The following is a 24447-nucleotide window of genomic DNA, read 5'->3' on the forward strand; positions in this document are numbered from 1 at the left end:
TGGTCCACCGTGTGATGCGCCTTCTTGGTAAAGGCATCTGTCCGGTCATTCAGGTCCTTGTCAGTGCCTGAAAGCTTGCAATGTTCTTATCTTTTTTCAGTAGGCGACCATGATGTGGTTATCAGTGTTGTGGTCGCTAACTTGGGAAAAAGAAAAAGTGTTGATGTTTCACGGGCTTGTGGTTGGCAGTTTTGACGCCCTTTGTTTTCACCCTGGGAGGTGGAACGTGGAACAGAGTCTAGCAAGTTGGAGTCTGTGCAGCTAAGTGCACTCTGAAGTCATGGGCTGCTGTGCTTTTAAAAGTTCTTAATGACGTGCCTGGAGTAATTGCACCCACTTAGGGAGCTGCCCAGTTCGGAGACCTTGCTAGGCGGTAGTCTTTGCGCTAGCCCACTCAACTGTTGCAGGACATGGTCTGTCTCCTTTGAGTGGCCTAGCCGACAGGGCACCTCATGATCGTTTAGTGTCTGTTGTTCAAGGTGAAAGCTAGCTTATGCTGGTCATTTGCATGTACAGTTATCGTCCAGAAGGCGGGGACCACATCAAGCGTTGAGAAGAGGGTTGGTCCTTGAATTCTGGGCACTTCCTGTTCCAGTGGTGTCATTGGCCCTTGTGACAATGGCATTTGCTGGTTTGGCTTTTTATGGTCAGTCACCCTTTGACGCTGGGCTTGAGGATGGGTCAGATGGGTGCCGAGCAGGTTTTGTTGCATAGACCGATGTCCTTTTCCCAGCATGGAGTTGGATATTTCCATGTGAAGGTCAGTGGAACTTGCAGTCTAAAGAGTCATTAGCGAGGACACCGTTGTAGTCATACAGGATGTGCTGACGTTTGTCAGTTGACATCATCCTGCGTGGCCTCAGCATGTCCGTCTTGTTGAGGAAAGTGCCCTGTCTTCACCCATGTTAGTGATGGGGTGACAAGTGGCTGGGCACACGGCAAGGAGTTAGTCTTGGTGAGCTCGCTTCTGCCTACCTGTTCTTTGTTTACTGGTAAGACAGACGTGAGTGTGGCGAGCTTGAATGGAACAGTATAGTCTGTGTTTTCTAAGCTCCCCTCTGGTGTCATTGTATGTAGGGTGAGGCCACTAATTGGCCCAAGAGTTCAAAGTCATGGAACTCGTAGCTGACCAATCGTCCCAGTAGGTAGTCTTTGGGGATTTTTATGTCAGTTGCCATGCAGCTATTACACAAGACATATACTGTTCATGAGGACAGTTCAATTTAGGGTATGTCTTCCAGGTTGAGGCCCAGTTTTATGCCTTCTGTTGTTGGTTGGAAGAAAACCCCAATGTATGGTTTAAAGTTTGGCCTTTCGTATGGAGAGCCATATAGAGCACCTGTTTGTATAGGCTGGCACCACAGAGTCTTGTTTGCTGATGACGGAGCAGACCTCTGGCATGGTCTGGCCTGAGTGGGGCTTTTTGAGGGTGACAGCCATCATTGTTGGCTGTAAGAGGTGTGGGTGCCCATAACCGGTCGTTAAGTGTGTCTATATATATGCCTGAAGATGTATCAGGCTATTAGCTACGATGTGAACATCATGCGGCGGGCCGTGAGAGTTAGGAGGGGATGGGTCAACCATCCGCCATTCCGGTTCAAGTTCAATGTGCAAATGCTGTTGGCAGTTGTCATGTGTGAGAGTTCAGCATTTGGATAATAGTGTGTATGCTTGTTAGTTGAACACAGATCTGGGGTGTGTTCAGGCGGAGTGTCGCACAGTGAGAGGCTGATGGCTGCTGGGTTGTCTGTTCATAGTGCAAGTACAGCGTCGTTCACAGTCCGGTTATTCAACATGAAGCCCTTTGAGGCCTGGGGCAGCAAGCGTTGGGGTTGCTAGCTGGTTTAAGGCTGCAGAGTAGCGACCTTGACCCCGTCTATGTTGTTGAGTTTGGGTTCTCGCGGTTCCAGCGGTTTCCCGCGACCTTGGTGACCTAACGTCTGTTGGGGTTGACCTGACGGCTGTGAGAAAGAGTTCTCGCACTTGGGCCCAAATTTTGAGAGGTTCAAAATTCAAAAGAGGTTCAAACATATCCAGTGGATCTTTACCAATCAGCAGCAGGTATGTGCCCATTGGCAACGGGTACACAGGGTGCACTGCAGTCATGGGGACAATAGCTACTTGAATGGGAGCGATGTGTGTAAGTTGAACCTCAGTTTGGCCGTATGATTTGCACCATCAGCCTGCCTTGTTGGCATTTAAGTGTTCGGTTTAGTCTCTGAGCTCTTGCTTTGAGTTACTCAAACAGGGAAGATGACATTAATGTGAGGTCTGCTCCCGTGCTGACCAGAGTTTCTCGTCTTTCTTTCATCTCCACGGTTACGGCCAAGTAGCGCGTCGTTGCCACGCCATTTCGATCAGGTTCCCCAAGAGTTGAAGTGCAGGGGCCTGAGCAGTTGTTCGTACGCAGGTGTGGCTGGTTGGTGGGCTGTGGCTCAGGAGATAAACAGACAACCAGACCAGTGTTTTCTGGTACCTGAGGTTGCAAGCATGGTGGGACTGGCTGCTTCTTGGGGGAAGCGTGATGCTGCAGTTAGATACACAGTCTTTAGCTTGTGTTGGACTCGCAGTACTCTGCGGGGATGGAGCAGAAAGCAGGTGTTCAGGGGGGTAAATGGTTTTAGACCCCCCCTCTAGTCATAAGAAGTCTGGCTTGACTTCTTGTGGGGCCCCCTTCAAGTTTTTCAGCAGTTCTGCTGCTCATAACGCCACTGTGCTGTTGTTTGTTGTCAGGTTTTCACCTTTTGCTTTATCTGGCATGTAACGAGCTGGATGCTGGTTGCTTGTGCCCCTAGCTACTGCAGGTTGGTCGTTCCTTGGTGGCTGTGGAGAGTGGCTTGTCCCAGTGTGTTTCTGAGCATCCTGTCTGGTGTTGGGACATGCGCCTTCCTGGCGGTGCTGTCCTCTGCTGGGGGAGAAAGGCTTTAACTCACTGTTGGAAGTCTTGCGGCTGGGAAACAGTAGCGTGCCTTTTAAAGTCAGCTCCGGAGGAGATTCTGAGACAGGGTAGCTTGTAAGTGTTTGACAGTCTTTCAAAGCAGTCTTTGTTTTACTCAGATTTTATGAGCTAAACTCTGCCGCTGTCGGGGGGTCAGGGCGTGGGGGCAGGGCCCGAGTGCGGACTCACCACAGAAAGTAGGTTGTTGGGAGAGAGAGGATCTGGAAGGTGAAATCCGACTCCGTCCGTGGCTCATTTCCTGTCTCGAAGTAGGGTTGGTGTAGTTGACTGCAGTATGCTTGTGAGGTCTCTTGGCTGTTCTGAGACCCATGGCGACAATCAGTCCTTACTCTGACACAGGGTCAGGTAAAACACTCTAGTAAGAGCTTTTGCATCGGCTCGTAATCTGCTTTGATGGCACGGGGCTGTTGATTCAGCAAACTTCTTGCCTCACGGCTCAAAGTAATTCTTAGCAGATATAATTTGTCACAGAGAGTGGCACTTGGCCTCGTCTGTGTAAAAGTCAATGTCTTAGAATTAGGAGTGCATGTCGTCGCCTCCAGCAGGGTTTAGGGTGAAAGTTGGCATTTCCCTGGCCAGCTGGTTCAAATCTTTGGTTGACAGATAGTGTTTGTCATGGGGGACCCCTTTGAAGGGAGTCCTGGCCCTGTGTTGCTGACGGGCGTTGCTGGAATGCTGGCTGGCGGCGCATTATGGGTTAGATTTACCCCCCTCTGCTGGTCAATTCCAGTCTTGGCTTTTGGGGCTGACTGCGGCACTTCCCCTTTCAGGTAGTCACATGGATTGTAGGAATGTGACAGTTCTGGGTGAACTCTGGTAAGTTCATGCTTAAAGTCTCTTGGTTGGGTTCCGTATTGGAATTTTGCTCGGGCCTTCAGCCGTTGACTTTAGAGGCTTTGACCCGAGCTTCAGTCTTTAGTTCTGCCCTTTACAATAGTGTTTCAGCTTTGTAGCTTTACACTCAGTTTATCTTTGGCTTTCTGCTCTTGTTGCTCCTTGTGTCCGTTGTCCGCTTGTAGCTTCATCGGGGGGCGCTGTAGTCCGTCCATTTGCTCCAGAAGTTCGGCGTCCTTTTCCCTCATCGTCTTGCAGGCGTCCTGGGCTCGATGCTCCAGCTGGTTGAGACCCTTTCCTATTGATCTGGCCGGTGCAAGGGTGAGGTGTGTCAGGACCCTGGAGAGTTGCGTCTGGGCTTGGCTGTCATGGCTCCGGGCTAGGTCGTTCGCCCTCAGCGGATAAATGCAGACCTCCAGCTGTTCTCTGCTTGGCTGCTGCAACTTCATGGCGTCGTTGAGCAGGAGGTTGTGGGTTAAGCACTTAACCAGGCCTTCAGTTGCTTCCAGTGAGCAGCGGGCTGGATGGACTTGACATGCTAGTCTGTTGGGTGAGACAGAGATCACAAGGGAGAGAGAGACCCACATGGCCAAATCGAGTGGATGTTAGCATTGTGCTATATTATTAGTCTGACAGGGTTGTCAGCTTAGGTGCATGTGCCGGCTAGGCGTTGGTCCTTCTAAGGATCCACTGGGGGCCGGACACTTCGGATGTCGAATTGGGGTGGCTATATAATAGTTGATATCTACGTACTGGCCTCAAGGATTTTAGTCATACGCCAGGCTGTGCAAATTATCAATCAATTATTTACATCACCCTGGTGGTTCTCAATAGCGTGGTCACTGAGCAGGTCAAAGTAAAAAAAAATAATTAAGTAAATAAAAATAACAGTAACCCCCCAAAAAACAAAAATAACTAAATAATACTAAAGATAAGTTAAACAAAATGACACCTCGCTCAGATGAACGAGTGTACAGGGAAAGAAAAATGAAAGAAAAAAATACTAATAATGGATATCAGTAAACATTAGAGGTGAAAACCTACACTAGTCTTACGGTTCAGTTCGGTTACGATTATCATGCCATCGATTCGGTTCAATTCGATATTTCGGTGCATCACGGTGCATTGTTTTATATTTTCTTCACAGCAGCATTTCTTGTATTAAAATGTATGAATATATTTATATTCATATACTATTTGTAATACAATTTTGTCATTTAATACAAACAGTCAGATATATAAACTGTAACTTTAAACAAAACAAGCTTTTAGCAAATAATATAAACAAATACAAATATCCAGCTCACTCTCTTATCCTTGTCTAGTTCTCTTACACCTCTTTGATTGGTCACACCCTCAAAAAAAAAAACGGTTGCGATTGGCTCTTGCGCGCTGCATTCTTCACAGATGAGTGATGCTGATAAGCGGCAGGCGGCAGCGGCGATCTCACAGCTGATGTATGATAGACACGGTGGAGAAAACTCTGCAGACACGTGCTCGTTTCTGGATGCAAAAGTAACGCTGTAAAACAGCCTAGAAGAGAAGAAAAGCCACGCCAGGAGGTCAAATGGGCCACTGAGTGTGTGTGTGTGAAAGAGAGAGAGGGAGACAGAGACAGAGCGAGAGACAGAGAGCGTGCGCGCGCGCGAGAGAGAGAGAGAGAGAGAGAGAGAGAGAGAGAGAGAGAGAGAGAGAGAGAAATGGAGTAGGCTACTTTCATTCTCTTGATCTCAGTGAAATAGGGGCTATTGTTGTATTTGTCAGTGAAAGACTGATCCAGCAAACACACACAGTGAAATTGTGCACAGTTTATGAGTTTAAAGTAGTTAGAGCGTTGTAAATACTCGCGATCGCCTCCCTCGCGACAGAGCGCATATGAGGCAAATGACGTCAGTAATAACCGGTTATGATTATTACTGAACCGATACCGAACTGTCCGCGTCTGTATCGCAGTGCACCGAAAAAACGATTATTTTTGACACCCCTAGTAAACATGAATAAAAATAAAACTAAAAGACAGACAAGGATGAGAAGAGAGAGAGAGAGAGAATAGCAAAACCTATGGGCATGTCTAAAATGTTCATTTTATAGTCCTGTAGTGGGCTAAGTTTAGACTAGGTTTTACATGCTATTTACACTTGGTGGTGAGTGAAAGGCATTCAGATGAAGATCGCAAGAGCATGCTGTGGAAATATAAATTTCTATCAACTAATTCCAAATGAACAATAATCTACGTACAACTGAAAAGTTATATTCTCTGGTTTTTAATTATATAATTTCATTAACATCCCAGCTAGGAAGGACATTAACCTTTTGTCTTTCTGATAACAGGCTAAGCCAATGTAATGCAAATTGTCAGTTTCACAGCATGGGGTGTCTATTGTTTTCTCTTTTCGATCAAATGGTCAGGCGGTTTCTGTCTCCAGAACAAGATGAGATTAGGCCTGAAAAAGCAGTTTACCCTGCCGACCACAACTCTTAATTTGCATACTTTGTTTAGCTATATCCCCTCCTCCTAAGAACACAATATAGCCATGAAATCTTTGTCTTAATTCAGACTAATTCAGACTTGTGTGAGACTTGTGAAAGAACTTGCAGACTGCGGACCTCTAGTAGGCTCTTGCAGACACATTGGACACCTTGAAGACGCTGTATGACTGCAGATTAACCAACACGTCTCAATAAAGGAATTCTGCTTGTTTCGAGTCTCCTGGACTGGGTTCTCTCTCTTCTTTTTCACTCATTTATTTTTTTTTTACAACAATGCTATCTGGCTAGACTTTCCCCAACTCCCACTGCAGTCGCTATCAGATCACTTGCCCATAATGTAACTCGGTTGTGATCTCACACAGCGTAGGCTTTTAGCACAATACGTAGCACAAGACTTTAGATCAAATATTTTCAGAATTTATCTGGAATGGAGGCCCAGCAAGGATTCAGAAATTGTTTCTCCAGCAACCCAAAAAATTAGGTGGATTTGCTTTTCCAAATGTCTTATTTTATTACTAGGCAGCAAACATTCATAGCATATTATATTGGAGCCAGTCCCATTACGGTCTTTGCCAATGGGTTCCAGCATGGGTTGTAATGGAATGTGACTCTTGTAGCAGAGTTTCCTTACATTCCTTGTTATGCTCATCATTGTCAATTAAATATTCTTGTTTTTCTTCTAACCCCCTAGTCTTACATAGTTTAAGAATTTGGAAACAATTTAGAAAACATTTGGCTTTCAGGCAATGTCGTGTTTATCTCCTATATATAGAAATCCTTCTTTTTTGCCTTCTTTATTAGATGGAGCATTCGCATTATGGTTTAGAAAAGGTATTGTAAATATTAATGATCTCTTTCACGAGAACACTTTTGTAACTTTTTCATATCTTTCAGAAAAATTTAGACTACCAAAATCCCACTTCTTTAGATATTTGCAGACTCGTGAATTTATTAGAAATACATTTTCTCACTTCCCCCATACACCTATTAAACAACAGATTGATCAGATCTTAGAAATAAAAATCTCTGAGGGTGCCATTTCCAACATATACAAAACGATTTTCTCATTCAATATAATGTCAGATTCTTCATCCTTGTCTAAAATAAAACTAGAGTGGCAATCAGATCTCAACCATGTTTTTTCAGACGATGAATGGTCAAAAGTTCTTTGTCATGTACACACTACCTCTATCTGTGCTCGCCATTCACTGATACAGTTATACTATTACACAGAGTTTATTGGACAAAAGTTAAACTATCTAAAATAAACCCAGAAATTGATCCCATTTGTGACAGATGCCGTCAAGCTCCAGCGACCCTCTACCATACCCTTTGGCTTTGTCCAGAGCTAATTTCTTTTTGGACATCAATCTTTAAATCAATATCTGATATTTTTCTTCTAAAAATTTAACCATGTCCTTTAGTGGCACTGTTTGGACTCAATCCTACAAATGTATTGTTATCATCTTTGCAGTTAAATGTATTAGCCTTTTGCTTAATAATTGCTAAATAAATTATCTTATTAAATTGGAAAAAGCCTTCGCCGCCAAACTACTTTCATTGGATGTATGACCTGTTACAGTTCACTCAAATAGAAAAAATTAGATATACAATTAATGGTAAAACAGAGGATTTCTATACAGCTTGGCAACCATTTCTGTTGTATTTTAAAAAATAGCTCTATATATCCCATATTGCATATTTAACCCTGTCTGCATCTGTATTGTTTTTTTTTCTTCTCTCCCCCCCCCCCCCCCTCTTATTTTTGAATGATACAAACTTATCTAAGAGTGTATTAAGCAAAGAAATTGAGTGATATTTTACATTTAACGTTAATGGCCTACTTAGGTGTCATTTGTTAATTTATTATCATGTATATGTATGTGTTCTTTTTTTTTCTCTCTTTTCTTTTTTGGTTTGTTTGTTTCTTTTTTGTTGTTGTTTTCCTTATTTCAATCTCAATATGGTTCCGAGAGCAAGGAATGTGTTTAATTACCACTCAGTATTTTATTTACACTGTGAAAGTAATGTGTTGTGGTTTTTCTTTCCCTCACTTGTAATGCCTCTCTGATTGAAAAAATTATTCAAAAATATTATGAACTGCAGTTTAAATTGTTACACTCAACACGGGGCAGCTTTCTGATGTGTAGGTGAACAGAATGGCTGGGGGAGGCTTTTGTCCTTCCAGCTTTGAAGAAAAGGAAGCGCTTCTCACGGTCCTTTTTTTTCTTCTATAGCGCACTCCATAAATCACAATGAATTGGAAAGTTTGTTTCACAGAAAATGTTTGGAATACTGCCCGCATTCTCTCCACCAATATGTAACAGAAATTAGCTCATTTTATGGATATTAATAATCAACAATAACGGTTTATTCTTAATTATTAATATTCCGGCTTAAGCTTCAGTCAATCTGGTCAAACAAATATATGATTGTATTTGATCATGCCCGCTCGACCGAGCGGACTCTCAGATTATGAATATTAATTATCAAGAATAACGAATTATTATTAATCATTATTATTCTTCCGAGCGGCCACGGCAATGATCTATTCATTTAGAAAAAGGGAATTTAATTGCTACTTCTTGTGAAGTAGATTAATCATTCATAAGTTTTAATCAACTTATAACAGCTAGGCAGGGGAATCTGTATTTCAGTGACATTTTCTTGTGAGGCAAACAATACAATTCATTTGATTATAATAGGATTTATTGACTAGTCAGACAGATAACGAACAAACGCACATTAACATTATGGTTAATAACATTAACCATAGAACAAAGGTAAACCACGTGGAGATATCGGGTCTATAGAACGTGTAACAACAAAGAGAGATAGTAAAGCGAGGAAATAGAGATTTCAGATAAAAGAGTGTCAAAACTTTCAGTTCCACACGCACCAATAAGGACCACCAAGATTATAAAAAACACCTTTTTGACAAAAGGGGCACAGCTTAATCGCATAACTAAAATACCCTGGACTTAATGTCTGGGTTCTCTCTCTTTATGCTTCCGTCCTGATGAAACTCCTTTGATGTCCTTCTTGATGCGTTGAGTTTGAACGCGATCGCAAACTTTAAACTGAGTTTACTTTGCCGGAAAATAAGAAAACGTGGCGGGAAAAGTGCATGTGGCTTAGAAGAGCCGTGTGACCCTCAAAGGGCCACCTTTTGGTGATGTTTGTTGTTCGGACTGCTCTGCGGGATGTTTTGGGGAGATGTCTGGTTATACCTGCGGGTCACGTGACAATCCGTTCAGCATTCTGACCAATGATTTCAGGGGAAAGTTTGAGCGCGAATCCTTCCTTTTGTCTCGAGGCTGCTCGTATGCAAATTTGAGTGTCCGCCCAAAGCATGCGGACAGGCATTTAATACAGGGATTTAAAGAATAAAGTAATGAGTTATGATCTTGCTCTATGCATCATGTGTTATAAAATGTCAGCAGAAACCCATCAGTACCAAACATGGGGGGGTTTAAAAGTACATCAACATAATTTTTCATATCCTTACATTATTTATGCTTTAAAGAGGCCTAAAGGGAACAGGCATACAGGTTATAAGAGAGGTTACACAGGTAAGAAAAGTCAGAAATGAGATACAAAGTTTACAAAACATAACACTTTAGTTTTGTGCTTGTCCAGGATTTTTGAGTTCATTTTCTTTCTGTCGGAACAGCCTTGTGTGTGTTTGTGTGTGTGTGTGTGTGTGTGTGTGTGTGTGTGTGTGTATTTGGGCAGGAATGTCTTTGAAGCTCTAGGCTTACGTAATCCAGGGACACTGGAGAGATAAGTCTGTTGGGGGAACCCAGACTTTGTGGAGCCAGGAGTCGTAAAACGTCCTGTGGACTGAACCCAGACCGTGATAAAATCAATAAGTAATTTTATCTGTGGACTGTACGCTATAGATGAGATGCATTTAAAGGCAAAAATATTCCCACAGAGCAAAGAAATTGTCACAATAATTCTTATAACTTTGTTTACTTTTCCTATAATTAATCTAATTTAATCTAATTGCCTAGTTTGACCTATAGTAAAGATTTTAAATTGCACTTTCAACTGAATATTAGTATTTTGCTAAATATCTAGTAAAAATGTATTATTAAAAAATATCTTAAACAGCACAAACATACATTTTTGCAGAGACTCAATGAATTTTTTTACATTTTATACATTTGTTGAAACTTCAAATGAAGTAAGTAAAAGTGGCATTAACAGTATAAAGGCTTTCCTAAATAAATGTTTAAATCATGTTATTTGTTCTGTTTTTTATTATTACTACAGATTTGGAACAACATGAGAATCAGATTATTTATTTATTATTTGTTTTTGCTTTGGACGAAGTTTGTATATTTTTATTGTTTTTATTAAACGCTATGTGCATAATTGTGATACATGTAGGCAGTTGCTTTGAAAATATGCTATGTACCAGGGGTGTCAAACTCCTGGAAGGCCGCAGCCTAGTAGAATTTAGTTCCAGCCCTGCTTCAACACACTACCATTAGATTTAGTTTGATCAGGTGTGTTTAATTAAGGTTAAAGCTTAACTGCACTGTTACCCTGTAGATTATGCAGTAAAACACTGTAAAAAAGCCATTGTTTTGCTGTAATGAAAGAAACAGTATTTTACTGTAAAATGAGTAGAGTTTGTATGAAATTGTGTAGTGCAAATAATAAATTACAGTAATTTACTTTATTTACACAATAAATAGCAAATTACTGTTTAACCAGTACTGATCTACTCTGATGCTTTATGTTGCTAGTTATAGAGACGTGCATTTTAAAGGCAGAAAACAATGATTTAGGCATCACCAGACACTCCCACAGGCTGTCTGTCTTATTCTTAACAAAAAAGTTTTAGAAAAAGCTTTCAGAAAATGCTGGCCCTTTAAGAGAGTCAGGTGTTTGATTTGTTTACTGCTGAGTGTGCTCTATTCTCTGTCTATCAATCCAAATGTAGTCTGATATGTTTTAGGCTTTAAATAAGAATCTACACTAAGTAAGTAAAATGTGTTCAAATTAATTTTATGGGGTTTCTAAAATAAGGCTGTGTTTTAAGTTATATTGTTGTTATCTTGAAATGTGTACTTGAGAGCTACATTGTTAGCTTGTTAGCCTCTTCTCATATAGCTTCTTACATTACTTTTGTTTAAGTATATTTATTTATTGGATATTGCATATTGTCATAATGCACAGATGCTAACAGTTTCACGTATCTTTCTGGCAAATAAGCAGTTTTTATGCACATAAAAACCATTGAATTCCATCACCTTAGTAAGGTAACGTGCAAATAAATCATCACAGGGAATCACAAAAATATGATACACATAACCATCCACACACAAAAGCTCCACTGTCAGGTCCCAGGTTGTGAGTTTGTAGCTAAGTATTTTTCAGAGCTGTGTTTCCACCTATGAATTGATATTAGAAACAATAGAAAAGTTCATTGTCTTGAGATTTTTAAAGTAAATAATATTTATAACAATAAAAGATTGGATCATTTCGATATTCTGTGTTGCCGACTTTATTATTTTTTTTATAATTATTTAAAACATTTTATTGAGAATTGACAGTATGTGCCTGTGTTTCACAAACATGTTTCTATCTATATCTCTATTTATGTGTTTTTTTCATATGCTTATTTTTTATTATTTAAAAAAAAAAATAATTATTTTGTGTTTTTTGCTGTTTGCATTGAGGAGAGAGTAACACATTTCACTGCAGGACTTTCTGTCTGTGTGTGTTTGTGTGTGTGTGTGTGTGTGTGTGTGTGTGTGTGTGTGTGTGTGTGTGTGTGTGCACGTTTTTTATTGCATATGTGATTGTGATAAATGTTGGAAGTTGCTTTAAAAGTATGTTATATACAATGGGTGTCAAACTCCAAGTTCCTGGAGAAGTGCAGGGCAGCAGAGTTTAGTTCCACTGTTGCCAGCCACTCACTGTAATGGTTCAGTTCCAGTAAATAACTGGCAACACTTTTGCCAGTTACTTACTGTAACCAAACTTTTACAGTGAGTAGCTGGCAACAGTGTTGCCAGTGTTCTACTGTAAAAAAGCCTGGTAAGGTCTAACAGTGCACCATACTCACCGTCATAGACGTTTCTTCAAAATCCTGTAGACTTATCACAATCCCCAAGTTACCCACAGCCCTGGAAACAGCCGGATTGCTGAGTGAGTATGTCTTCCGCTATTATGGTTTACCCAAAGACATTGTGTCAGACAGAGGTCCCCAATTTACCTCCCATTTATGGTCAACTTTTTTCAAGAATCTCCAAGTCAACGTCAGTCTAACTTACGGTTTCCATCCTCAATCCAACGGCCAAACCAAACGTCTCAATCAGGAGATGAAACGTTTTCTAGGAACTTGCTGTCATAACAATCAGGCAGAATGGAGTACATTTCTAATATGGGCTGAATATGCACAGAACTCCTTAAGGAAACCATCCACTGGTCTAACCCCCTTTCAGTGTGTTCTAGGCTTTCAATCTCCTCTATTCCCATGATCCGGAGAACCCTCAGAACTCCCAGCCACAGACTCCACCATCACCGGACTTCTAAGCATTACATCATCCACTTAAACTGATAAGCACTCACACATGCAGCTCATCCCCCTAACGACCCACGCTCACACATATAAGCAGCACACACACTCAGTCCATTGCGAAGTCTTGTTCTGCCCTGTCTGACATTTCTGAGCACTATCTGCCTGCCTGATCTCCCGTGTATTACCTGGACTGTTACCAACTTTGTGTTGCCTTCTGCCTGCCCCGAACCTTGCTTGTACTCTGATTGATCCACGCCGCCTGCCCTGAACCACGCCTGATATCTTGACTCTGAACCACGCCGCCTGCCACTGATCCATGCCTGCTATATCACTCCTTGACAGCCAGCCGCCAGCCCTTAGACCCATACTGAATACTACTAATGTGAGTTCGCACGTAAGTGCGTGTTGTATGATTGTGTTTGAACTGTGTCTAATAAATATACTCCAAATGGAACCCTCCATGTCAGGCTCCTCATTACAAAAACACTTTTTTTCTGAATGTATTAAACAAAACTCATGCACAGAAGACAGCATGAGCATTTACAGCAAATAAACTAATGTGAATATTATCCCGCCTGCTTTTTGAACGCTGACAGGCAAAGTCTTTCATGCCTATGATTGGTTATTGTCCTTCTCCACAGAAAGAGGTTTAGAAATGAAAGCGCTGTTCACCGATGGCAGGAAGAATATGCAGTTATCACAGGTAATCAACACAGTGGAGAAAACTTGCACATCAGGCTTGCTCGTGTCTGGATCCACAGCTTAAACAGCCAAGAAGAGAAGAAAAGTTACCTTACAAACAGGCCAGTGGTTCAAATTTCTAAAGTTAGAGAGAGAGAGGCAGAGGTGAAGTTTTACAACATTTCTCCCTAATAGTGAAATAGCGGCTCATGTGCTGTGCCGCCCTCGCGCCTCTGTCCTTCTCCGTAGTATTGCGACATTGCGCACGATAAATGACGTCATCACGTAATAACCGGTTATGATCTATTACTTGAACTGATATCGATCATTTTGACACCCCTAGTACTGAGTAACAATGCAGCACATAAACAGTGTTGCCAGTTAATTACTGTAACTGAACCGATACAGTGAGTAGCTGGCAACAGTGTTGCCAGTTATTTACTGTAACCGAACCATTAAAGTGAGTAGCTGGCAACAGTGTTGCTAGTAAATTACTGTAATAGAGCAGTAGTGGTAACTAACTGGAAACTGTGTACAGTTAATTACTGTACTGTAGTGCTACAAATCACAGCATTATACTGCATACACATTAATAGTATGTCATATATAATTATTGTAGTGTTACTAAAATTAATCAGTATTCTTACCTGTTATTAAAAAATAAAAGGCATAAAAAAGTTTCAGACAAATTTATTTTATTGTTTTGGCACCAAACAAATAAATAACAGAAAATGTATAAAAAAATTAAGAAATCAGCAGATATAAATATCGTCTTACCTATTACAGGACTGCACAGTAAGGCTGCGATCACACTAACGTTTGAGCATGCGAAATTCATACGGCACTGCGAAAAGGAGTGAAATTAAATAAAATAATTACATATTGAAAAAGCAAGCGACAGATCCATAGTTAAAATTTTTGTCCAGAGAGGTCATGTTTTGATCTTTGATTGGTCTCAAGCAATCACATGAATTTGAATTCGCAGGTCAGAGTTCTCCAAGCTTGAACTTTTCAACGATGCGAATTATGAAATTTGTCACATGAGCTAACATTCCAGGTCTGCAGTATTCACATGTGTATGAATGGAAGTCTATAGGGAGAAAAGTGCAGTGTGACCGGGACTTTAAGCTGTAACTCACCTGATTAAACTAATTAAGGCTTGTTAGAAATCTACTGGTAATGTTGAAGCAGGGTGGGAGCTAAACTCTGCTGCGCTGCAGTTCTCCAGGAACTTGAGGTTTGACCCCCATGGTATATAGCATGCTTTTAAAGCAACTGCCAACATTTATCACAAACACATATTTAATAAACACACACACACACACACACACAGACAGACAGAAAGTGCTGCAGTGAAATGTGTTACTCTCCTCAATGCTGAGCATGCAAAAAAAAAAAAAAAAACTGAGGAGCGTAAAACACAAAATAATTATTTTAAATGTTAAAGTTTTAAATAATTAAAAATTGTGTCAACTCTCAATAAAAAGTTTTTAAAAATTATAAAAAACAAAAATAAAGTCGGCAACACCGAAAAACCAAAGGATCCAAACTTTTATTGTTATAATTATTATTTACTTATAAATTCTCATGACCACAAACTTTTCTATTGTTTCTAATATAAATTCAAAGGTGGAAACACAGCTCTGAAAAATACTTAACAACAAACTCACAACCTGGGACCTGACAGTGGAGCTTTTGTGTGTGGATGGCTATGTGTATCATATGTTTTTGTGATTCCCTGTGATGATTTCTGTGCACATGTTACCTTACTTACACTGTTAGACCTTACCGGGTTGATTTTACAGTAGAATACTGGCAACACTTTTGCCAGCCACTCACTGTAAAAGTTCAGTTACAGCAGGGGTCTCAAACTCAATTTACCTGGGGGCCGCAGGAGGCAAAGTCTGGGTGAGGCTGGGCCGCATAAGGGATTTCACAAAAAAAAGTCCTCAAATGTCATTATTAACAGTTTTAATTATTTCTTCTGAACATGAAGTGTCCTGAACATTAATAGAACATTGAGTGAAGATTATGAACAGTTCTTCTGAGCATGGCATCTTTTGCCTACTTCTTGCTGCCAGAGACTTGACAATGCTTCTTCTCACAAATCTGAACCACATTTGGCTTTAGAGCGGAAGCAGTTGAGACCCTCAGTATGGCTTGAAGATGATCATCATTAAGTCTAGACCTGTACTTTGACTTATTGAAGTTCAAGGTGGAGAATAACTTCTCACACACTTCTCAAACACTCAAAACTTCCATTTCCTCACCTAAAAAAAAGGCGTATATATGTATAAATAAAACACTCCCACCCCACTCCAGTCACATCAGTCTGTGTCAGTCTGTATCTACCTATAATATATATAAGATGCAGGCTGTAGCTAGGTAGGTGGCAGGCTGCAGATAGGTAGCTAAGTGGCAGGCAGAGGCGGGAACAGCTTACCTTGGTTCTGGCCGGCGCGAGTTCCCTCCTAACACTTCCCGCCCGTCACAGCGTCTAACAAAGGGGCGGGGTGCGTGGTGACGTCACCGGCATCCCCGCCCCTTTGTTTACACGGCGGGCAGGGAATGCCAGTGACTGCTGTGTACGGATAGAATCAGCGGAGCGTGGAGCGCTCTCTCCCCGCTCCGCTGATTCTGTCAGGCCCCGTTTACACTAGTGTGTTTAGTTTTAAAACAGCGTTTTAGAATGAAAACGATCCGCGTCCACACTCGCGTTTTACCCAGCGTTTCTGAACTGCTCTCCGTCCACACCAAAATGCTGAAAACGCACTTCACGTGACCACACACACAAACACACACACTTTGGCAAGCGCTGCAGCCTGTCTACCCAGATGAGAGCTCTGCTAGTCGGACTTCTAATCAAGCATCTCCCGCTGGATCTAATCTCACTATATTTATTAAACGTGATATTTCATTCATCTTGTTATCTTTATCTAACAACATATTCCTTGACTTTGGTCATTGGAATCTATTATTTGTTCTCAGGTAACTGTTTTGGCTGAGCGCAAAGATAAGTTAATGATTAATGTAACCACGTTCATTTTGTATACACTTATTGTATGTTATACTTTTATAATGGCCATTATCGATTATTAAAACTGATATTCAGCAAAAGAGAGGGCATGTTTCGTATTTTCACTGAAATTGAAAGGAGACAGTTGTTATCGGCTCCGTTTTGTTATAAATATCCACACAGTGAAGATGACGCTCATGCAGCACGACGCCTCAACATTTCTGCTGTCTGTTTAGTTGTTAATATTAAAATAAAAATAGGCAGTTCCTTATACCAAGTTTACATTTTATTGTTGAGAAAGTTAAACAACGTAGCCAGGGTGATGTGAATGAAGTTATAAAGTACACGGTTCCCTGTGAAGATTGACGCGTGTCCTCGGTATGTTTTCCATATCAAACTGAGAAGAAGAGATGCAGCCTTGATCAAACTTGCGAAGTCTGAACTAACACGAAGAAGATTCAGGACTGAACTGTGTGTTAGGCTACTTAATATTGAGGAAAAGACCCAATCAGAGAGGCGAATGTCTGCAGCCCCGCCTCCGTTTTCAGATGTCTTCGTCTTTCCCCATCCACACTGAGACGGAGCAGCAGCGTTTCAGAATGAAAACGGCCTCTCCAGCGTTTTCGAAACGATCCGTTTTCAGCGCTCGAGAACTCGGCGTAGTGTGGACGGATTCTGTCAGTGTACAGCGGTCGGCGCAGGCCACAAAATATTGCACTGAGGGCCGCAAATGGCACGAGGGCCGCGAGTTTGAGACCCCTTATCTAAAGTAAGGGTTAACAGTGTACATCTCTGCATATAGGTCAGGGATTCTAAACCAAAGGGCCGCGGCCCACTAGTGGGCCTTAGCAACCCTGCAGGTGGGCCGCGATATGACTTCTCAATATTATACTATAATTTTTTGGATTTTATTATAGTATGCTATATTGAAATGATAGAAGTCATGCGCTTTCTCCTGTTATCTGATTGATCACTTCAAACTCAAAACAAGCGCAAAAACAGCTCGATCGCATCTGCAACTACTTTGCGCATGTCTGTTCAATCCCAAAATATGCGTGAAGTGAAAGTCTCTCTTTGTGAATTTTTGTGTGAACTATTAAATACATCTGTATAGTTGTCTAAATGAATGTCCTGTGAGTGTTTAATAACAGACGTGCATGGTGTTTCTGTCATAGAATGTAAAATAAACTTGTACATGAGCTTCAGACCAATAATATCCTGCAATCTCAACTGCCTTCAGATCGACTCGTTTCAACAGATTTAGGGTGTTTAACTTCATTTTACATTTGTCTGTATAGTTTTGATATATTTAATAGCAGATTTTCAATTAGTCCAATTTAAAGTAGAACCTGTTCTTTTGCAGTCTCCCTGTTGATCTGTGGTTCTCTTTGAATCTGTGTATGTTTTTAAAAAAATAAATAAAATTATATATATTATAGTTTTAGTTGTATATAAAATTATATAAGGCTTAACTAGCTTAATTAGGTTAACTTGGCAGGTTAGTATAATTAGGCAAGTCATTGTACAACGATGGTTTGTTCTGTAGACTATCGAGAAAAAAAGTTACTTAAAGGGGCTAATAATTTTGTCATTAAAATGGTGTTTAAAAAAGGTAAAACTGCTTTTATTCTAGCTGAAATAAAACAAATATGACTTTTTCCAGAAGAAAAAATGGTAACACTTTTGAATAACTATCCGTTAAAACTAGTTAATAGATCATTAACAAACTGTTAGTTAATGGTTTATAAATGACTTGTTAAATAAAAGTTGATAGTTTGTTCATTACTTATAACTGTGCCTTATAGATAGACAAAAGACTTACATTCTGACTTGTTAACTGTATTTTAATGATTGATAACTATACCTAATAAATTAGAAACAGATAATGAACACGCTGTTAGTAAATTACTTACTAAAGAATTGTTAAGCATATATAAATAGTTAATATATTTATATTAAGAATTTCATCGACAACTTCAATCTCTTCTGGAACCAAAGACAGCTGTTTACATCAGACGGCCTTCATCCAAACAAGCTTGGTGCAAAAGTGCTGAAAGACAACATCCTCTTCTCCCTCCATCATCCATCAGCTGTGTATGCCACTGAACTGAATGACACACACACACCTAGCAAATGTCCGGATGACCACAGGACTTTAAATCAGCTCCTGAGTGGATTTGTTGCTGACGCATCCTACAAGGACAGAGATAACACCACGCAGCCACAACAACCGCCGATAACGGACAAACTGCCGTCTGCGCCCTGCACACTGAGCTCAACACAGGCAGACTGTGATGCATCAGAACAGCATCAAGTCTCAGCACTCATTGATGATCCCCAGGAAAACAGCCAGGTTAACATATCTCAGCAGCCAGAAACCTCAGACCCACAGCCTCTGTCACCAGACACGTTCTCATTGTCATCTTGCTCGCCTCTCTTGGATTTTTCAAAAAAGATGGAGGAACTGGTGTATGCTGGAACTAAACTCTCACACTCTATTGCTGCTAGCCCCCAGTTAGCAACCAAAAGTCAGCAAGCCACACGCCCATCTCTAAGCCCACCTCGCCCTACATCTAGGAAAGGCCTCAGGTCTTTGCGACAGCGCCAGGTCCCAAAAAAACACCTCATCTTTAGCTGGTAAACTTAAAAACTGCCATTGATGTGTCTCGGGGGCCTGCTTAGATAACAGTGTCTTTATCAGATGTTTACAGAACAAGCAGGAACCCAGTGTGTCTGTAGCTTTCTCTACGCAGATATGTGTCATATTACGTGACAGAAAACCAAAGACTCTTTCAGACCGTATAGCAAATCATTCAAATCTGGTGTCTATTAAATGCACTGTTAGACCTTACCGGGTTGATTTTACAGTAGAATACTGGCAACACTGTTGCCAGCCACTCACTGTAAAAGTTCAGTTACAGTAAGTAACTGGCAACAGTGTTGCCAGTTAATTACTGTAACTGAACCATTACAGTGAGTGGCTGGCAACAGTGTTGCCAGTTATTTACTGTAACTGAACCGATACAGTGAGTAGCTGGCAACTTTGTTGCCAGTTAATTACTGTAATAGAGCAGCAGTGGTAACTAACTGGAAACTGTGTACAGTTAATTACTGTATTGTAGTGTTACAAATCACAGCATTATACTGCATACACATTAATAGTATGTAATATATAGTTATTGTAGTGTTACTAAAATTAATCAGTATTCTTAGCTGTTATTAAAAAAATAGAAGGCATAACATTTTTCAGACAAATTTATTTTATTGTTTTGGCACCAAACAAATAAATAACAGAAAAAGTATAACAAAATTAAGAAATCAGCAGATATAATTATTGTCTTGCAGATTACAGGTCTGCACAGTAAGGCTGCGGTCACAATAACGTTTGAGCATGCGAAATTCTGTCATACTGCACTGCGAAGTGGAATTAAACAACGCGAGTAGTGGAATTCAACAAAATAATTAGAGATTGAAAAAGCAAGCCAGAGAGGTCACGTTTTGATCTTTGATTGGTATCAAGCAATCACATGATGTGATTTTGCATGTCAGCGTTCTCCAAGCTTGAACTTTCCAATGCTGCGAATTATGAAATTTGTCGCATGAGCTATTATTCCAGGTCTGCAGTACTCACATGCGTATGAATCGAAGTCTATTGGGAGAAAAGTGCAGTGTGACCGGGACTTTAAGCTGTTACTCTAGTTAAACACACCTGATCAAACTAATTAAGGCTTGTTAGAAATCTACAGGTAATGTTGAAGCAGGGTGGGTACTAAATTCTGCTGCTGCAGTTCTCCAGGAACTTGGAGTTTGACCCCCATGGTATATAGCAGGGGTGCTCAATCCGGTTCCTGGATATCTACCTTCCTGCAGATTTCAGTTGCTACCCATATCAAACACACCTGCCTGTAATTATCAAGTGGTGTTTAGGTCCTAATTAATTGGTTTAGGTGTGTTTGATATGGATAGCAACTGGAATCTGCAGGAAGGTAGATCAGCAAATGAACAGCAAAAAACACGACATAATTATTTTAAATTTTAAAGTTTTAAGTAATTAAAAACTGTGTCAAATCTCAATAAAAAGTTTAAAATAATTATAAAAAATAAAAATAAAGTTTGCAACATCGAAAAACCAAAATATCCAATCTTTTATTGTTATAATTATCTCATGACAACAAACTTTTATTGTTTCTAATATAAATTCATAGGTGGAAACACTGCTCTGAAAAATACTTGGCAACAAACTCACAACCTGTGACCTGACAGTGGAGCTTTTGTGTGTGGATGGCTATGTGTATCATGTTTTTGTGATTCCCTGTGATGATGTGCACATGTTACCTTACAGAGATGATGGAATTTAATTTTGGCTTAGTTGCCAGAAAGATACATACAACTGTTAGCATCTGTACATTATGGCAGTATGCAATATCCAATATCCAATAAATACATATACTTAGACAAAAGTAATGTAAGAAGTTATATGAGGAGAGGCTAACTAGCTAACAATGTAGCTTTCAAGTACACAGTTCAAGATAACAACAATATAACTTAAAACACAGCCTTATTATAGAAACCCTCAAAAACATTTGAACACATTTTATTTACTCGTTGTAGATTCTTATTTAAAGCCTAATACATATCAGACTCTACATCTGAATTGATGGACAGAGAATAGAGCACACTCAGCAGTAAACAAATCAAACACCTGGCTCCCTTAAAGGGCCAGCATTTTCTGAAAACTCTTTCTAACACCTTTGTGTTTAGAAGAAGACAGACAGCCCGTGGGAGTGTGTGGTGATGCCTAAATCATTAATTTCTGCCTTTAAAATGCACATCTCTATACATAGCAACATAAACCATCAGAGAAGATGGGACAGTAATGGTTGAACAGTAATTTGCTATTTATTGTCAGTTACTATCTGTAATGAGTACATAAAGTAAATTACTGTAATTTATTTTTTGCACTACACAATTTCATACAAAGTCTACTCCTTTTACAGTAAAATAATGTGTTAATAAATAATAAATGTTTCCTTTTATTACAGCAAAACACTGTAGATTGTGCAGTAAATAACTGTAAAATAGCCAGAGTAACAGTGCAGTTATACTAATTAAACACACCTGATCAAACTAAATCTAAAGGTAGTGTGTTGAAGCAGGGCTGGAACTAAATTCTGCTGGGCTGTGGCCTTTCAGGAGTTTGACATCCCTGGTACATAGCATATTTTCAAAGGAATTGCCTACATTTATCACAATCATGCACATATCATTGAATAAAAACAATAAAAATATAAAAACTTCATCCAAAGCAAACAAATAAAAAAAAAAAAAATCTGATCCTCATGTTGTTCCAAACCTATAGTAATATATATTACTATAGGTAATATATAGGTCGATATCTTTACCTTTTAATTAGCTCTGTGACATTGACATTGGTTGACTCCTGATACTCAATGTTAAAAACATAAAAGGAACCAAAGAAAACACAGAGATGGCTGCAGAGAAATTTATCTTATCATCAATGCATTGTCTCACTTTCTCCTCAATACTGACCATACACATACCTAAACTGAACTATATATATATATACATATATATATATAGAGAGAGAGAGAGAGCAACATAAAGCATCAGAGTACATGGGGTAATAATGGTTGAGCAGTAATTTACCATTTATTATCACAGTAACTATCTGTAATGGGTACATAAAATAAATTACTGTAATTTATTCTTTGCACTACAAAATTTCATACAAATCCTGCTCCTTTAACTGTAAAATACTGTTTCCTTTATTACAGCAAAACACTGGCTATTTTACAGTTATTTACTGCATAATCTACAGTAAGGGTTAACAGTGTGTATATCTGAGACTTCTGTAGTGAAAACGACTAAAACTGTTAAGTTAGCACTTCTAAACATCAGATCACTCAATAATAAGTCACTTTTAGTCAATGATTTTATCAACACTAATTGCCTTGATTTTATGCTTTTAAATGAAACTTGGCTAGATGACAGTTGTAGCGCAGCAGTTCTGAATGAAGCAGCTCCTTTAAACTTTGACTTTTTGAGTGTTTGCAGAGTTAATAGGAGAGGTGGAGGCATCGCTGCCCTGTTTAAAGAAGTGTATGAATGTAAACAAGAGTCATTTGGTGACTATTTGTCCTTTGAATATCTGAGTATAGCACTGAAAGGGTCTCCACGCATCTTACTGATCATTATCTACAGACCTCCAAAATATTCTCCAGCTTTTATTGATGATTTTACAGAGCTGTTATCAATAGTAACATCTGAATATGATTATTTTAGTATTGCTGGGGATTTTAATATTCACATTGATAATCCAGAAATCAATGCTGTAAAAGAACTGATGACTGTTTTTAACACTTTTGATCTGACTCAGCATGTTCAAGGACCCACACACAATCGTGGACACACCCTTGATCTACACTGTTAGACCTTACCAGGCTTTTTTACAGTAGAACACTGGCAACACTGTTGCCAGCTACTCACAGTAAAAGTTTGGTTACAGTAAGTAACTGGCAACAGTGTTGCCAGTTAATTACTGAAACTGAACCATTACAGTGAGTGGCTGGCAACAGTGTTGCCAGTTGTTTACTGTAACCGTACCATTGCAGTGAGTAGCTGGCAACAGTGTTGCCAGTTAATTACTGTAATAGAGCAGTAGTGGTAACTAACTGGAAACTGTGTACAGTTAATAACTGTACTGTAGTGTTACAACTCACAGCATTATACTGCATACACAATAGTATGTCAAGGTGTTACTAAAATTAATTAGTATTCTTACCTGTTATTAATTCTTTAAATTAATTAAGTTGTAAATTCTGACAAATTTATTTTATTGTTTTGGCAGCAAACAAATATAAAACAGAAAATGTATAACAAAATTAAGAAATCAGCAGACATAAATATCATCTTACATATTACTGAGAGCCACAGGTCTGCACAGCAAGGCTGCAGTCAAAATAACGTTTAAGCATGCAAAATTCTGTCACATGGCTCTGCGAAAAGGAGTGGGATTAAACAAAATATTTAGAGATTGAAAAAGCAAGCAACTGGTCCATTATTTTTGTTTAGAGAGGTCATGGTTTGATCTTTGATTTGTCTCAAGTAGGGTTGTAACGGTATGATTTTTTTACGGTATGATAATCGTCTAAAACAATACCACGGTTTGACGGTTTCGCGGTATACGGTATTAAATAGTAATTCTCATAGCAAAGACCCTGAAAAGAATAAGAACACGTTTTCTGACTGAACAAATGTTTTATTTCAACAAACTTTTGAAAGAACCATTTTAATAGAACTATAGAAGTCTTTTATAAAATTAAACTGAAAAATTTCCCATTTTAAGAAATTAAATTAGAAGGAATAAACAAGCAAGGTCTTTTAAGATTAGACAAAAATAAACTTAAACTGTCCTTCCTTATAAGCAGGATAAATGGGAGACCAAAAGTGCAATACCAAGTTTATGGCTGTAAACATGTATTTAAAGCGTTGTTTTTTTCAGTCTAGGTTGTGATGAAGAAATGTAAGCATGTTGAGATTTTCAGGACTTAATCTTGACCGCTGAGGTGAGAGAATGTGTCCACTTGTAGAATGAACAAATAAAAAAATAATAAATAATGTGTCAAAGTCCAAATAAACATGGTGCAAATCCTCAGTAAAAAAAATAGATATAAATATTTACTATACTATAAATAGTTACATAACGAAACTAGATTTAATATGGAGCATCCTTAGGTTTTATGTGCCAGCATGGATATGGTTGTCTGTGGATATGGATTTGGATATGGTTGTCTGCAATGCAGACAAACAGCTGCACCTTCATTTGCGTCTTTTGAAAACAGCAAGAGCAGCAGTTCGTCTTTGCTGTGTCACTGTTTTGTCATGTTTCTGTGCTGCTGTGCATGCAAA

The 24447-nt window shown here is 39.5% G+C and overlaps 2 long non-coding RNA genes across 2 annotated transcripts in view; both read left to right on the forward strand.

Moving 5' to 3' along the window:
- LOC147839580 (uncharacterized) overlaps nucleotides 1-6501 on the forward strand; it is a 175132-nt gene extending 168631 nt beyond the window's left edge. The window contains exon 2 of the long non-coding RNA XR_015516651.1: nucleotides 5973-6501. This is a non-coding gene — a long non-coding RNA (uncharacterized LOC147839580). The remainder of the gene's footprint in view (nucleotides 1-5972) is intronic.
- The window catches only part of LOC147832527 (uncharacterized), an 845986-nt gene that overhangs the window by 670876 nt on the left and 150663 nt on the right, over nucleotides 1-24447 (forward strand). The window lies entirely within an intron of this gene.

The sequence above is a fragment of the Danio rerio genome, chromosome 19 (assembly GCF_052040795.2).
Source record: "Danio rerio strain M-AB ecotype USA chromosome 19, GRCz13ab, whole genome shotgun sequence".
Taxonomy (NCBI): Eukaryota; Metazoa; Chordata; class Actinopteri; order Cypriniformes; family Danionidae; genus Danio; species Danio rerio.